Source organism: Mustela erminea, chromosome 1 (genome assembly GCF_009829155.1).
Source record: "Mustela erminea isolate mMusErm1 chromosome 1, mMusErm1.Pri, whole genome shotgun sequence".
Classification (NCBI taxonomy): Eukaryota; Metazoa; Chordata; class Mammalia; order Carnivora; family Mustelidae; genus Mustela; species Mustela erminea.
The window spans coordinates 150,122,833-150,136,220 of NC_045614.1; the positions used below are offsets into that span (position 1 = coordinate 150,122,833).

General features: G+C 39.2%; 1 long non-coding RNA gene across 2 annotated transcripts in view; it reads right to left on the reverse strand.

Moving 5' to 3' along the window:
* LOC116592955 overlaps window positions 1-13,388 on the reverse strand; it is a 99,785-nt gene that overhangs the window by 59,001 nt on the left and 27,396 nt on the right. The window contains exons 1-2 of one of the 2 annotated variants that reach the window (XR_004286674.1): window positions 8,796-8,820; window positions 5,126-5,229 (exon numbers count right to left, since the gene is read on the reverse strand). The exons of the other annotated variant lie outside the window; for it this stretch is intronic. This is a non-coding gene — a long non-coding RNA (uncharacterized LOC116592955). Of the gene's footprint in view, window positions 1-5,125; window positions 5,230-8,795; window positions 8,821-13,388 lie in introns of those variants that run through there. 2 annotated transcript variants of the gene reach the window in all.

Here is a 13,388-nt window from a genome sequence, read left to right on the forward strand (position 1 = left end):
GGGGATCTCTCCTCATCCTGAGGGGGACAGGGTAGGAAAGGGTCCAGTCACTGATGTCTAACAACCTTCCTAGTATGATACCAGGTGAGCAGGAATTTCTTCTCTCTCATCATTCTCCAAAATCCCACGTGTTTCTATTGCTACAAAGTCAGCTCTCTGCTCCTTGGAAACAAAAGGCCAGAGCATATGGAAACCTTGGTGAAGAGAACAGCAGCCACAGTTGTGATGACTGTGATGGTGATGGTGAAGGGGGTAGGAAGTGTGGAGGAGAGAGAATCCAATTTATTTTAAAATATGGATGTTCTCGGTATCTATTTTTATTAGCTTTGTGCCCCACATCGAAGCACAGGGACAAACGCAAAAGCTCTCACCTGACATCCTTTTACTACGTAAACAGAGAAGAGCGCTCATAATTATCACAGAAGTATACAGCTGGCCTAACAGCTCAGCCATTCCCGAGCAGGTTCCGTAGCTCTGGTTTGACCGAGATGGGAACTGAATTCCTGTTACCGAAAGAACTGGGTCGCGCAGCTCGATAGGATGACTGTTGACCGAGAGTGGAGCCATGCCGTTAGTCAGAGCTCCGCTTGAGGAAGCTGCGACACATCCTGCTCTGTGTGACGGCAGATGGCCTCAGCATGCCTTCATGCTTGGTCAGATGTTATTAATCTGTGACCAGAGGAGCAGGTGGCAACTCGAGTCCGTGCGATTTCCTTCAGAAGTCACCCGAGCTACGGAGACATATGAATTGTCTCACCGTGTTAGAATCTCCATAGCGCTTATTTTTAATAATTATGCTTCTTAAGCAAATGGAAATGAGGAAAGGACATTTTATCTCCATTTTCCCGGCATCTATGAAAGACTCCATAGAATATTTAAGTGAGTAATCACTCACTTAAATACTCACTGGACAAAAGTAATTCTAAAATAGAACATTAACTCCACATTTTAAAAAAAAAATTCATTAAATCTGAGTAGTTCGTTACCATGAAATTCATTTGATTATATTTTATAGCATGAATAGGAGTTTCCCCAGTATAAAGCATTCAGCCCAACCTTTTACAGATTAAGGTGCATTAGGAATGTAAATTATTCTAAGCCAAAGACTATTTCCTTTCCGGGTCACATCTCTGCAGCCCTAGGATGTCACCCTAGCACCTGAGAGATCAACAACTCCGTGAGTCTTCCTGGAGAAAGGGTCCTAATAGGCCTCATCAGTCCATGTGGATATATTTCTGTAAAGCAGTTAAAAATACCAGCATCCCAAATTAAAACCTTAAATTTATTACCTACAGTTATTAAAATGCCTTGGTCAGAGGCCGTTCAGCATCCCCCAAATAGCTTTCCTTTCTTATTATTATTTGTATTAGTGAAAGCCATTTAAAAAGGAAATCCCATTTCAATTTATCTTTGTGTTTAGATTGTTGTTCTAGCCTAAGAAACAAAGAAAGAAAAAAAAGCTAATCCCTTTATAAATGAAAATTGCCTCCTTGTGTTCTGAACTAATTCAATCTAAATTGTTAACTCCGCAGAAGGTGCATTCAGAAGAGAGAAATCTCATCCCAAGGGCTAGAGGGATAACAGGTTTATCTTACTTATGCATCTGGTGCCCTAATTCACGAGGACTCTGAAACTCTGGACTTCCCACTCAGCTCACAGCCAGCAGCAGCCCCCTTTTATTCAATAAATTCTGCAGTGGCAATGCAGTAAGATAATAAGCTCAACCCAGTGGAGTGTCCAAGATAAATACGGAGCCATGGCATAAACCTTTAGCAACTGGAAAGGAGCAGCTGTTCAATATCACGGAAAACTGCCTGGGGTTGAAGTTTGGGATGTAGGAGGAAGGGGGCCTAGAAAGACAACAACTTCACTTCACCCAACTTGTGAAGTGAAAATGCAGCATTCCAAAGCAAACAGCTCTGAATCATAAGTATGGAGTCTGGCTTTCCTACGTGCATGATGACCAAAATCTGTTTATTTGTAGGTGTCAGATTCTCCTCTGCAAAAACAAGCAAATGACTGTTACGGTTTTATATTTAGAGCAAAATGCTGAATGCTCTCTTAGAAGAATCCACCGAAGGTCTTTTCCTCCATCTTGTGTCAACAGAGAGCCCCCAAATAGATGCCCTAGGTCACTTCTTTTCCACTCCTCATGTAAAGCAGCATTCTATTTGGGATTCAGAAACCAGACCCTGACAGGAGTTTTAAACAGCATCAACGTGTCTCCTGTCTACAAGGGATTCATTCCTTGCCCCACTTCCTCTTTGAGCTTAGTCCCCAACACAAACAATTAGAAAACCACACTGAACCAGATTGTGGCAAATGATTTCATCGTAATTTGCTTTTTAATTTCAGTTAAATTGAAGGAGGCGATATGGAAGTCAATGCTAGCATTTTCCCCAAGCCTAGGCCTTGAGTGAAGCATCCCAGGCAGGTTTGTTCCTGCCTGAATATTTGTTTTGTAGCCCTTGAGAAACTTCTGTCCAAGTAAAGCTGTTCGACAGGTTCATGTTTAAGAGCTTTGGTAAACTCCACGCTTAACCACAATTACAGCACCTACTAAAAATAATTTACAGAGACACACAAAGCCGGAGTGTGAAGGGGAGAATTTGGCCTGTCTAGCTAAATTGCTCTCCGGTTGTTTTAGTAGATTCTGCCTGAGAATCCCAAAGTACAGCTGAAGATCCTGCTGGGTCAGACTCTGGCATGTCTGAACTGTGTTGTTCACCCACTCCCTCCACTATCTATGTAATAGTCAGGAGAGTCATAGATAGATAAATGGATAGATAGATAATGTCATAATCTATCTATATCTATATTTCTTAAATTAAGCAATTGTCCTAATGGTCTTACTGTCCCTTATCTTTCCAGAAATAGAAACGTAATTGGTTTCTACCTTTGTCATCAGAATAAATTGTGTGGCTGAAGGGATTTGTGTTCTAATGGTCATTTTCAAAGAAAAATGCAATATAGTCATCTTAAATAATTCAGGAGTCATGTAATTATAATCATTTTTACATAGAAAACAAAACAGAAACCACTTAGATAATTTTGGTTGAGTCATACTTCCACTTTCCACTCTGGTTAGTGGAAAACGATAATAATATACCTAGAATTTATTTTGCCCCCTATGGATGCTAAAAAAAAACTATATTTCAGTACCTTCTATGCACAGAAAAAAGAAAATTACTTCCAGTCTTTTGAGTGCTTACATTATACAGATGTGCAAAGAAATTGCTGCTCCCTTAACTTCTCCACAAAGATTTAGCTTCCCTACTGGATGCCACCCAAAAAGTGGCAGAAAAAATTGTCAGTCCAGTAATTAGTCCAATAGACTAATCCCGGGCCAACCCCATCACTGAAAGATCAACTTAGGCCACACAGTCTCACTCTTATAAGGCTGTTCTTTACCCTTCTTCCTTCCTTCCTTAAGTTGGCAGTGGGTAAGTGACAGAGACTGATAAGCTATTAGAGCAGCAGGTAAAGGGAGTGGTGCACATGTATTTGTGTTCCTTGTGTAGTTCTCCTCATTGTTGAACCCTCTAACAACTCTTGCTGAACAGTAAAGATTAGTCCACCACTTATCTACCTCTTCATCCAACTAGGGTTCCACAAGCTTCTCAGCTGACCCTTGGTGATGGGCATCCTGAGGTCTGGCCTAGGCAGTTGGCACTGTAGGCCTTGGTTAGAGGACCACTTCACTCTTAACCATGATCATCCTCCAGACTCAGACACCAGATTGCCTGATTCCAGATCACTGCTTCCCATCTGAGACCTTGGATAAATTATTCAATATCCTTGTGACTGTGTTTCCTCATCTATAAAATGGGGAGGGACTAATAATAATAGCATCTACCTCTCAGAGTTGCTATGAGGATGAGTTAACAAAGATGAAGTATTTTGAGTGGCACCTGGCACATGTAAGTGTTATGTAAGTATTTATTACAAGTGCTATCGTTGTTGTGCTAGGAAGGTATGCAGTCAGAGTCAGCTTACGTCTACATGTGCCATGCAAACATGTGACAACCTCTAGATTCTATGTGACAACCAGCCAAAGGAAAATGCAGATCTTTGCTATGCTAGGCCATGCAGCATTCTCAGTTGTGACCAGCCCCAGGTTAGTAGTAGAGCAAGCTGAGATCTTCTCCTAGAATCCCAAAATGAATCAAGGAAATCTCTGCCCACATCATTTGGTTTGGCTTGCCTGATCGCCATGCCCGGGCCAAAGCCAGAGAAAGGAGCCAGAGCTCAGTCTCACCTCATCTGTCTTGCCTCTCCCCCTCTTCTCCCAACAATCCTCAAAATGCTATCAGGAACTTGTCGCTCACTTGTCCCTCCCGTCTCCCTTCCCTTGTGTCGTATCTTCCTCTTCCAGACTCCAGGTTCGTTGGCTATGATGAAACGGTGAAAGAGTGAAGGAGAACTTACTAACATTGAGACCTAATTAAGAAGCTTTCTAAAATATCATACGTACCACACTAGTTCATAAACCAAAATATAGCCAGAACCATCTTCGAATCGTCAGGGATAAAAGGAAGAAAAGTACCAACAACTAAGTGGGTCTGGGGTCTGGAATTCAGAGAAGTAGCAGGAATTCAGGATCTTTCAGCCCATGGAAGCGATTTCCTGAAGAGATCTCTCCAGGTCTCCTTCCAGTGATTTTTGGGGAGAAGGAAACATTATAACTAGAAATTAAGTACTGATTCTAGATAATTATAAATTAAGATTTTCTGGGGAAAATTGGCTGTAAGATGCATCTTTCAAAACTATCATGAACAGGGGCGCCTGGGTGGCTCAGTGGGTTAAATCCTCAGCCTTCAGCCCAGGTCATGATCCCAGGGTTCTGGGGTTGAGCCCTGCATCAGGCTCTCTGCTCAGCAGGGAGCCTGCTTCTTCCTCTCTCTCTGCCTGCCTCTCTGTCTACTTGTGATCTCTGTCTGTCAAATAAATAAATAAATAACTATCATGAACAAAGCAGGAAACAGAGCACCTTAATGAGAAACAACCTGGAGTCAGGATTCTTTATAGACATTTTCTACAGGGAAGGCCAATTTCTATAGTTGATAACCAATAACAATTTTTTTTAAATGATACCCAAAAAATTAGTCTAAAAAAGGAGACTCACTCAGTTCCTGGTAGCGTCCTCCTGTGATCTAAGAAGGTAGACCACACATACAGGTTTAAGACCTTCCTGTTCAACACTGCAGTACCATGAAGAACCATGCTGCTCTGATACAAAAAAAAAAAAAAATAGTGCTTTGGGACTTCTCTAAGCTACTCCAACTAAAATATAAAAATAGAGAATATTCCATAGAACATACAAATCTAGAAATCCAGACATCTCCAAGCTTCCTAGCTGTAAATCACCAAGAGAACCATCTATCAACAAGCCACAGTATCTCCTTCAAAGCAGACGTCCCTGCTCATGGTTTCAGGTATAAACTACTCTGTCTCTTCTATTAACACTGCAGCCACAAGTGTATTCTATATTTAATTTTCTGAGGCTCTGTGTGTCCACGCACAGGATGAAAATGGTAAACAGGCTCAAAGTCATGAAGAAAACTTTGGTGACTGTAATTGTGTTGCCCATTTCTGTCTGCAAGGTCATTCATTAGCTGCAATTTTATGAAAGTGGCAGGCCTAACTCATTAAAGCCATTGGTGTTTTTAAAATGGAAACGGTTCATAACAATTTAACAGAAGAAAAAAGCCCTGGGGTCATGCAGAAGTTTCTTCATTAAAAGAAAATTAACCCTGAATTTGTAGCACCAAGATTTAATAAGCAATGGTAATGCTTGCCCCAAATTTATAAGATCAAAAAAGTACCATATGGCTTGATTATATGTGGTAATTAGGATAGAATTGAGAAGTAATGGAATCACAGAACTTTTAGACCTGAAAGAGATGTAACAGATTATTTCATCCAATCTCTTTAGTTTGTTCCTCCCAACCCCTGCCCCCATGCCTCCCTCTCCCCACACACACATTTTACAGACAAAGCAACTGAGTCCCAGAAAAAAATTCCTTTCTCTAGGTTACATACTTAAATATTATAACTAAAAGCCTATATACTCATTTTAGCACAGAAAATGACAAAAGAAATTCTAGTGTAAATAACAATCTAGAGCAAAGGTTTGTATTATATAAGATAAAGAGGCTAATAACCTTAACATAAAAAGAACTTTCTATTAATCAATAAAATGTTTAACAGCTCAAAGGGAAACTAGAGAAAGCACATTCATAGACAATTGAGAAAAGCATCCATAAGAATTCTTGATAAATGTTCAATCTTAAAAAAAAGTAAAGAAATGCAAATTGAAATAAGAAAAGTTTATGATCACCTATCCATTGATAAAAGATTTTTAAGTAGGTTAATATTCACTATTGCTGAGGGTTATAGAGAAGGGTTCTTTTATATGCTGCTAGTACAGATAAAATTTGGTACAAACTTTCTGAACAGCAGTTTAGTAATATATCAAAAGCCTTAAAAATATTTATGTCCCTTGACCTACTAATTCAATTTCTAACCATTTATCCTAACAGATAATTAGAGATGTACACTAGTAATTATATAAAATGCAATATTATAGGAGTGAAGAGTTGAAATCATAGAAATGTCCCATAATAGGGACTGTGTAAATGTATTTTTTATATTCTTTCAATTGAGTATCACCCAGTAACATGTCATATGACAAAGTAAATTTCAAACCACAAAAAAAAATTTGTAAAAATATCAGATTATAGAAGAAAGGTACAGTGTGATTTAAAACGTTGTCCTGTCAATAAGAAACAAAATATAAAACATATGGAAAAGAGATAACAAAATGTACAGCAGTAGCATTCTAAATATTTCTGCTTTATTTTCCACAATTTTTCAAAATTTTACCAATAATAAGCATGCATTACATAAAGACAGGATCCAAGCAATTTAAATGCCAACAAAGCATCTATTAAAATAAACCTGACTTATTTTTCAAAGTGGAAGTAGAATGTTGTAATCTGCAGGGACCCTTCCAAGGATATCATTCTATAGTTGGAATCTGAGCCTTCAGAAAGCCACACTCTCTCTGTTAAACTGCTTCAATGAGAGTAAGACAAATGATCTCTCCCTCCCTCCCTCCCTCCCTCTCTCTCTCTCTCTCTCACACACACACACACACACACACACGGACACACACACAGAATTATTTTCATACTGCATTTAACCTTTTGGCAGTGTGGGGGGTGAGGAGAAGGACCCAGTGTCCCTTTAAATCTTAAGCATCACTCTGTAACTTCCATCCCTGAAATAAGGTCACTGGTTTAAATGCCTTTAGCACCTGATTAATTAGTAATCAGGACAGAGTAGATAGTTTTTCTGCTTCAGAGCCAGTAATTATCATTCCTGACACAGAATTCAACTTTTGGTAGGCAGCAGGCACGCTGCTGTCACCATTATACTCTGCTCCACACTCCAAATTTATTTTAAGGTTCTGTTTGGAAAAAAAGAAAGAATCCTTGTGAAGATTTTACCCAAAGCAGCCTCTTACTGGAGTCATTTTTTTTTTCTTTCTATCAGATCCCTACATTATACAGGTGACAGAACTGATTATTTGCTAAAAGCAAAGAAATTGCAGAACACTAGTATGTATCTCAAAGAGATATTAAGTATTTTTGAAACTCAAATCATGATTATTAAAACAAAACAAAAAAAAAAGGGAGGGGAAGAAAAGACTTTCAAATTATAAGAAAGATTCCTAAAGTACCATGGAAAAATTAGAAAATCTGGCTTTTCCCTTTTAAATTTTGAATGTTGTACCTACAATCAAACACATGTACATCTAAAGCCTCTTAATTAAGGAACCTTTTGGGGAAACACCTGTAATGAATGGCAAGTATCAAAAGACAAGAAATAACCAGTGTTGGTGATGATGTGAAGAAAAGGGAACCCTCATGTACTGTTTGGGGAATGTAAATTGGTGCAGCCGCTGTGAAAAACAGTATGATGTTTCCTCAAAAAATTAAAAATAGAAACAATATACAATCCAGTAATTCCACTACAAGGTATTTACCCAAAGAAAAAAAAAACACTAATTTGAAGAGATAAATGCACCCTTACATTCATTGCAGTAGTATTTACAATAGCCAAGATATGGAAGCAACCTAAGTGTATATCAATAAATAAATGAATAAAGAAGATGTGATTCACACGATGAATACACACACACAATGGGCTGTCACTCAGTCATTTAAAAAAGAAGAAAATCTTGCTATTCATGATAACATGGATGATGGATCTAGAGGGTATTATGCTAAGTGAAATAAGCCAGGCAGAGAAAGCCAAATACCATATGATTTCATTTATATGCAGAATCTTAAAAATAAAATAAAGAAACAAAACAGAAACAGACTCATAAATACAGAGAACAGACTGGTGGTAGCCAGAGGGGAAGGAGGTGGGTGGATAGGAGAATAGGAAAAGGAGATTAAGAGGTACAAATGCGAGAGATGAGTCAAGATGGCGGAGAAGTATCAGGCTGAGACTACTTCAGCTAGCAGGAGATCAGCTAGATAGCTTATCTAAAGATTGCAAACACCTGCAAATCCATCAACAGATGGAAGAGAAGAAGAACAGCTGAGGGACATCGCTCCAGAGGCTAAACCGGGGTGAAGCCCATGCGGGGTCAGCGTGGCCTCAGGTCCCGCCGGGTCACAGAAGGATTGGGGGTGTCTGAGTGTCGCAGAGCTTGCGCGTATTGGAACGGGAAAGCCGGCTACAGAGACAGAGCCTACAGTAAGATCACAGCTCGGGGTTACCTTGAACCGGTCGCAGGCTCGGTGAACTCGGAGCATGGCCAGAGGTCAGGCAGATGGGAGTAACTGGGCGCTGTTCTCTGAGGGCACACTGAGTAGTGGGGCCCCGGGCTCTCGGCTCCTCTGGGCCGGAGACCAGGAGGCCGCCATTTGTATTCCCGTCCTCCGGAACTCTACGGAAGGCGCTCAGGGAAAAAAAGCTTCTGAAAGCAAACCTGAGCGATTTACTCAGCCCGGCCCCTGGTAAGGGCGGTGCAGTTCCACCTGGGGCAAAGACACTTGAGAATCACTAAACCAGGCCCCTCCCCCAGAAGATCAACAAGAAATCCAGCCAAGACCAAGTTCACCTACCAAGGAGTGCAGTTTCAATACCAAGGAGAGCAGCAGAATTCCAGAAGAGGAGAAAGCAAAGCATGGAACTCATGGCTTTCTCCCTGTGATTTCTTAGTCTTGCAGTTAATTTAATTTTTTTTCTTTTTCATTTTTTTCTCTTCTTCTGCTAAAATTTTTTTTTACTTTTACCCTTTTCTTTTTTAATGTTTTTTAACTAGTTTATCTAATATATATATTTTTTCTTTTTTATACTTTCTTTATTCGTTTTCTTTTTTTAATTCTTTTTTTTTATTTTTTCCTTTTTTTTTCTTTCCTTCTGAACCTCTTTTTATCCCCTTTCTCCCCCCTCATGATTTGGGATCTCTTCTGATTTGGTTAAAGCATATTTTCCTGGGGTTGTTGCCACCCTTTTAGTATTTTACTTGCTCCTTCATATACTCTTATCTGGACAAAAGGACAAGGCGGAAAAATTCACCACAAAATAAAGAACAAGAGGCAGTACCAAAGGCTAGGGACGTAATCAATACAGACATTGGTAATATGTCAGATCTAGAGTTCAGAATGACGATTCTCAAGGTTCTAGACGGGCTCGAAAAAGGCATGGAAGATATTAGAGAAATCCTCTCGGGAGATATAAAAGCCCTTTCTGGAGAAATAAAAGAACTAAAATCTAACCAAGATGATAACAAAAAAGCTATTAATGAGGTGCAATAAAAAATGGAGGCTCTCATTGCTAGGGTAAATGAGGCAGAAGAAAGAATTAGCGATATAGAAGACCAAATGACAGAGGATAAAGAAGCTGAGCAAAAGAGGGACAAACAGATACTGGACCACGAGGGGAGAATTTGAGCGATAAGTGACACCATAAGACGAAACAACATTAGAATAATTGGGATTCCAGAAGAAGAAGAAACAGAGAGGGAGCAGAAGGTATACTGGAGAGAATTGTTGAGGAGAATTTCCCCAATATGGCAAAGGGAACAAGCATCAAAAATCAGGAGGTTCAGAGAACGCCCTTCAAAATCAATAAGAATAGGCCCACACCCCGTCACCTAATAGTAAAAGCCTGAGTGACAAAGAGAAAATCCTGAAAGCAGCCCAGGAAAAGAAGTCTGTAACATACAATGGTTAAAATATTAGATTGGCAGCAGACTTATCCACAGAGACCTGGCAGGCCAGAAAGAGCTGGCATGATATATTCAGAGCACTAAACAAGAAAAACATGCAGCAAAGAATACTATATCCAGCTAGGCTATCATTGAAAATAGGAGAGATTAAAAGCTTCCAGGACAAACAAAAACTGAAAGAATTTGCAAACACCAAACCAGCTCTACAGGAAATATTGAAAGGGGTCCTCTAAGCAAGAGAGAGCCTACAAGTGGTAGGTCAGTAAGGAACAGAAACAATATACAGTAACAGTCACCTTACAGGCAATACAATGGCACTAAATTCATATCTCTCAATAGTTACCCTGAATGTTAATGGGCTAAATGCCCCAATCAAAAGACACAGGGTATCAGAATGGATAAAAAAACAAAACCCATCTATATGTTGCCTCCAAGAAACTCATTTTAAGCCCGAAGACACCTCCAGATTTAAAGTGAGGGGGTGGAAAAGAATTTACCATGCTAATGGACATCAGAAGAAAGCAGGAGTGGCAATCCTTATATCAGATCAATTAGATTTTAAGCCAAAGACTATAATAAGAGATGAGGAAGGATACTATATCATACTCAAAGGGTCTGTCCAACAAGAAGATCTAACAATTTTAAATATCTATGCTCCCAACGTGGGAGCAGCCAACTATATAAACCAATTAATAACAAAATCAAAGAAACACATCAACAATAATACAATAATAGTAGGAAAGTTTAACACTCCCCTCACTGAAATGGACAGATCATCCAAGCAAAAGATCAACAAGGAAATAAAGGCCTTAAACGACACACTGGACCAGATGGACATCACAGATATATTCAGAACATTTCATCCCAAAGCAACAGAATACACATTCTTCTCTAGTGCACATGGAACATTCTCCAGAATAGATCACATCCTCGGTCCTAAATCAGGACTCAACCGGTATCAAAAGATTGGGATCATTCCCTGCATATTTTCAGACCACAATGCTCTGAAGCTAGAACTCAACCACAAGAGGAAGTTTGGAAAGAACCCAAATACATGGAGACTAAACAGCATCCTTCTAAAGAATGGATGGGTCAACCAGGAAATTAAAGAAGAATTGAAAAAAATCATGGAAACAAATGATAATGAAAATACAACGGTTCAAAATCTGTGGGACACAACAAAGGCAGTCCTGAGAGGAAAATATATAGCGGTACAAGCCTTTCTCAAGAAACAAGAAAGGTCTCAGGTACACAACCTAACCCTACACTTAAAGGAGCTGGAGAAAGAACAGGAAAGAAACCCTAAGCCCAGCAGGAGAAGAGAAATCATAAAGATCAGAGCAGAAATCAATGAAATAGAAACCAAAAAGACAATAGAGCAAATCAATGAAACTAGGAGGTGGTTCTTTGAAAGAATTAATAAAATTGATAAACCCCTGGCCAGACTTATCAAAAAGAAAAGAGAAAGGACCCAAATAAATAAAATCATGAATGAAAGAGGAGAGATCACAACTAACACCAAAGAAATACAAACTATTATAAGAACATACCATGAGCAACTCTACGCCAACAAATTTGACAATCTGGAAGAAATGGATGCATTCCTAGAAACATATAAACTACCACAACTGAACCAGGAAGAAGTAGAAAGCCTGAACAGACCCATAACCAGTAAGGAGATTGAAACAGTCATTAAAAATCTCCAAACAGTCATTAAAAATCTCCAAACAAACAAAAGCCCAGGGCCAGGCTTCTCGGGGGAATTCTACCAAAAATTTAAAGAAGAACTAATTCCTATTCTCTTGAAACTGTTCCAAAAAATAGAAATGGAAAGAAAACTTCCAAACTCATTTTATGAGGCCAGCATCACCTTGATCCCAAAACCAGACAAGGATCCCATCAAAAAAGAGAGCTATAGACCAATATCCTTGATGAACACAGATGCGAAAATTCTCACCAAAATACTAGCCAATAGGATTCAACAGTACATTAAAAGGATTATTCACCACGACCAAGTGGGATTTATTCCAGGGCTGCAAGGTTGGTTCAACATCCGCAAATCAATCAATGTGATCCAACACATCAATAAAAGAAAGAACAAGAACCATATGATACTCTCAATAATTGCTGAAAAAGCATTTGACAAAGTACAGCATCCCTTCCTGATCAAAACTCTTCAAAGTGTAGGGATAGAGGGCACATACCTCCATATCATCAAAGCCATCTATAAGAAACCCACCGCAAATATCATTCTCAATGGAGAAAAACTGAAAGCTTTTCCGCTAAGGTCAGGAACACGGCAGGGATGTCCATTATCCCCACTACTATTCAACATAGTACTAGAAGTCCTAGCCTCAGCAATCAGACAACAAAAGGAAATTAAAGGCATCCAAATCGGCAAAGAACAAGTCAAACTATCACTCCTCACAGATGATATGATACTATATGTGGAAAACCCAAAAGACTCCACTCCAAAACTGCTAGAACTTGTACAGGAATTCAGTAAGTGACAGGATATAAAATCAATGCACAGAAGTCAGTTGCATTTCTCTACACCAACAACAAGACAGAAGAAAGAGAAATTAAGGAGTCAATCCCATTCACAATTGCACCCAAAACCATAAGATACCTAGGAATAAACCTAACCAAAGAGGCACAGAATCTATACTCAGAAAACTATAAAGTGCTCATGAAAGAAATCGAGGAAGACACAAAGAAATGGAAAAATGTTCCATGCTCCTGGATTGGAAGAATAAATATTGTGAAAATGTCTATGCTACCTAAAGCAATCTACACATTTAATGCAATTCCTATCAAAGTACCATCCATCTTTTTCAAAGAAATGGAACAAATAATGCTAAAATTTATATGGAACCAGAAAAGACCTCGAATAGCCAAAGGGATATTGAAAAAGAAAGCCAACGTTGGTGGCATCACAATTCCGGACTTCAAGCTCTATTACAAAGCTGTCGTCATCAAGACAGCATGGTACTGGCACAAAAACAGACACATAGATCAATGGAACAGAATAGAGAGCCCAGAAATAGACCCTCAACTCTATGGTCAACTAATCTTCGACAAAGCAGGAAAGAATGTCCCATGGAAAAAAGACAGCCTCTTCAATAAATGGTGTTGG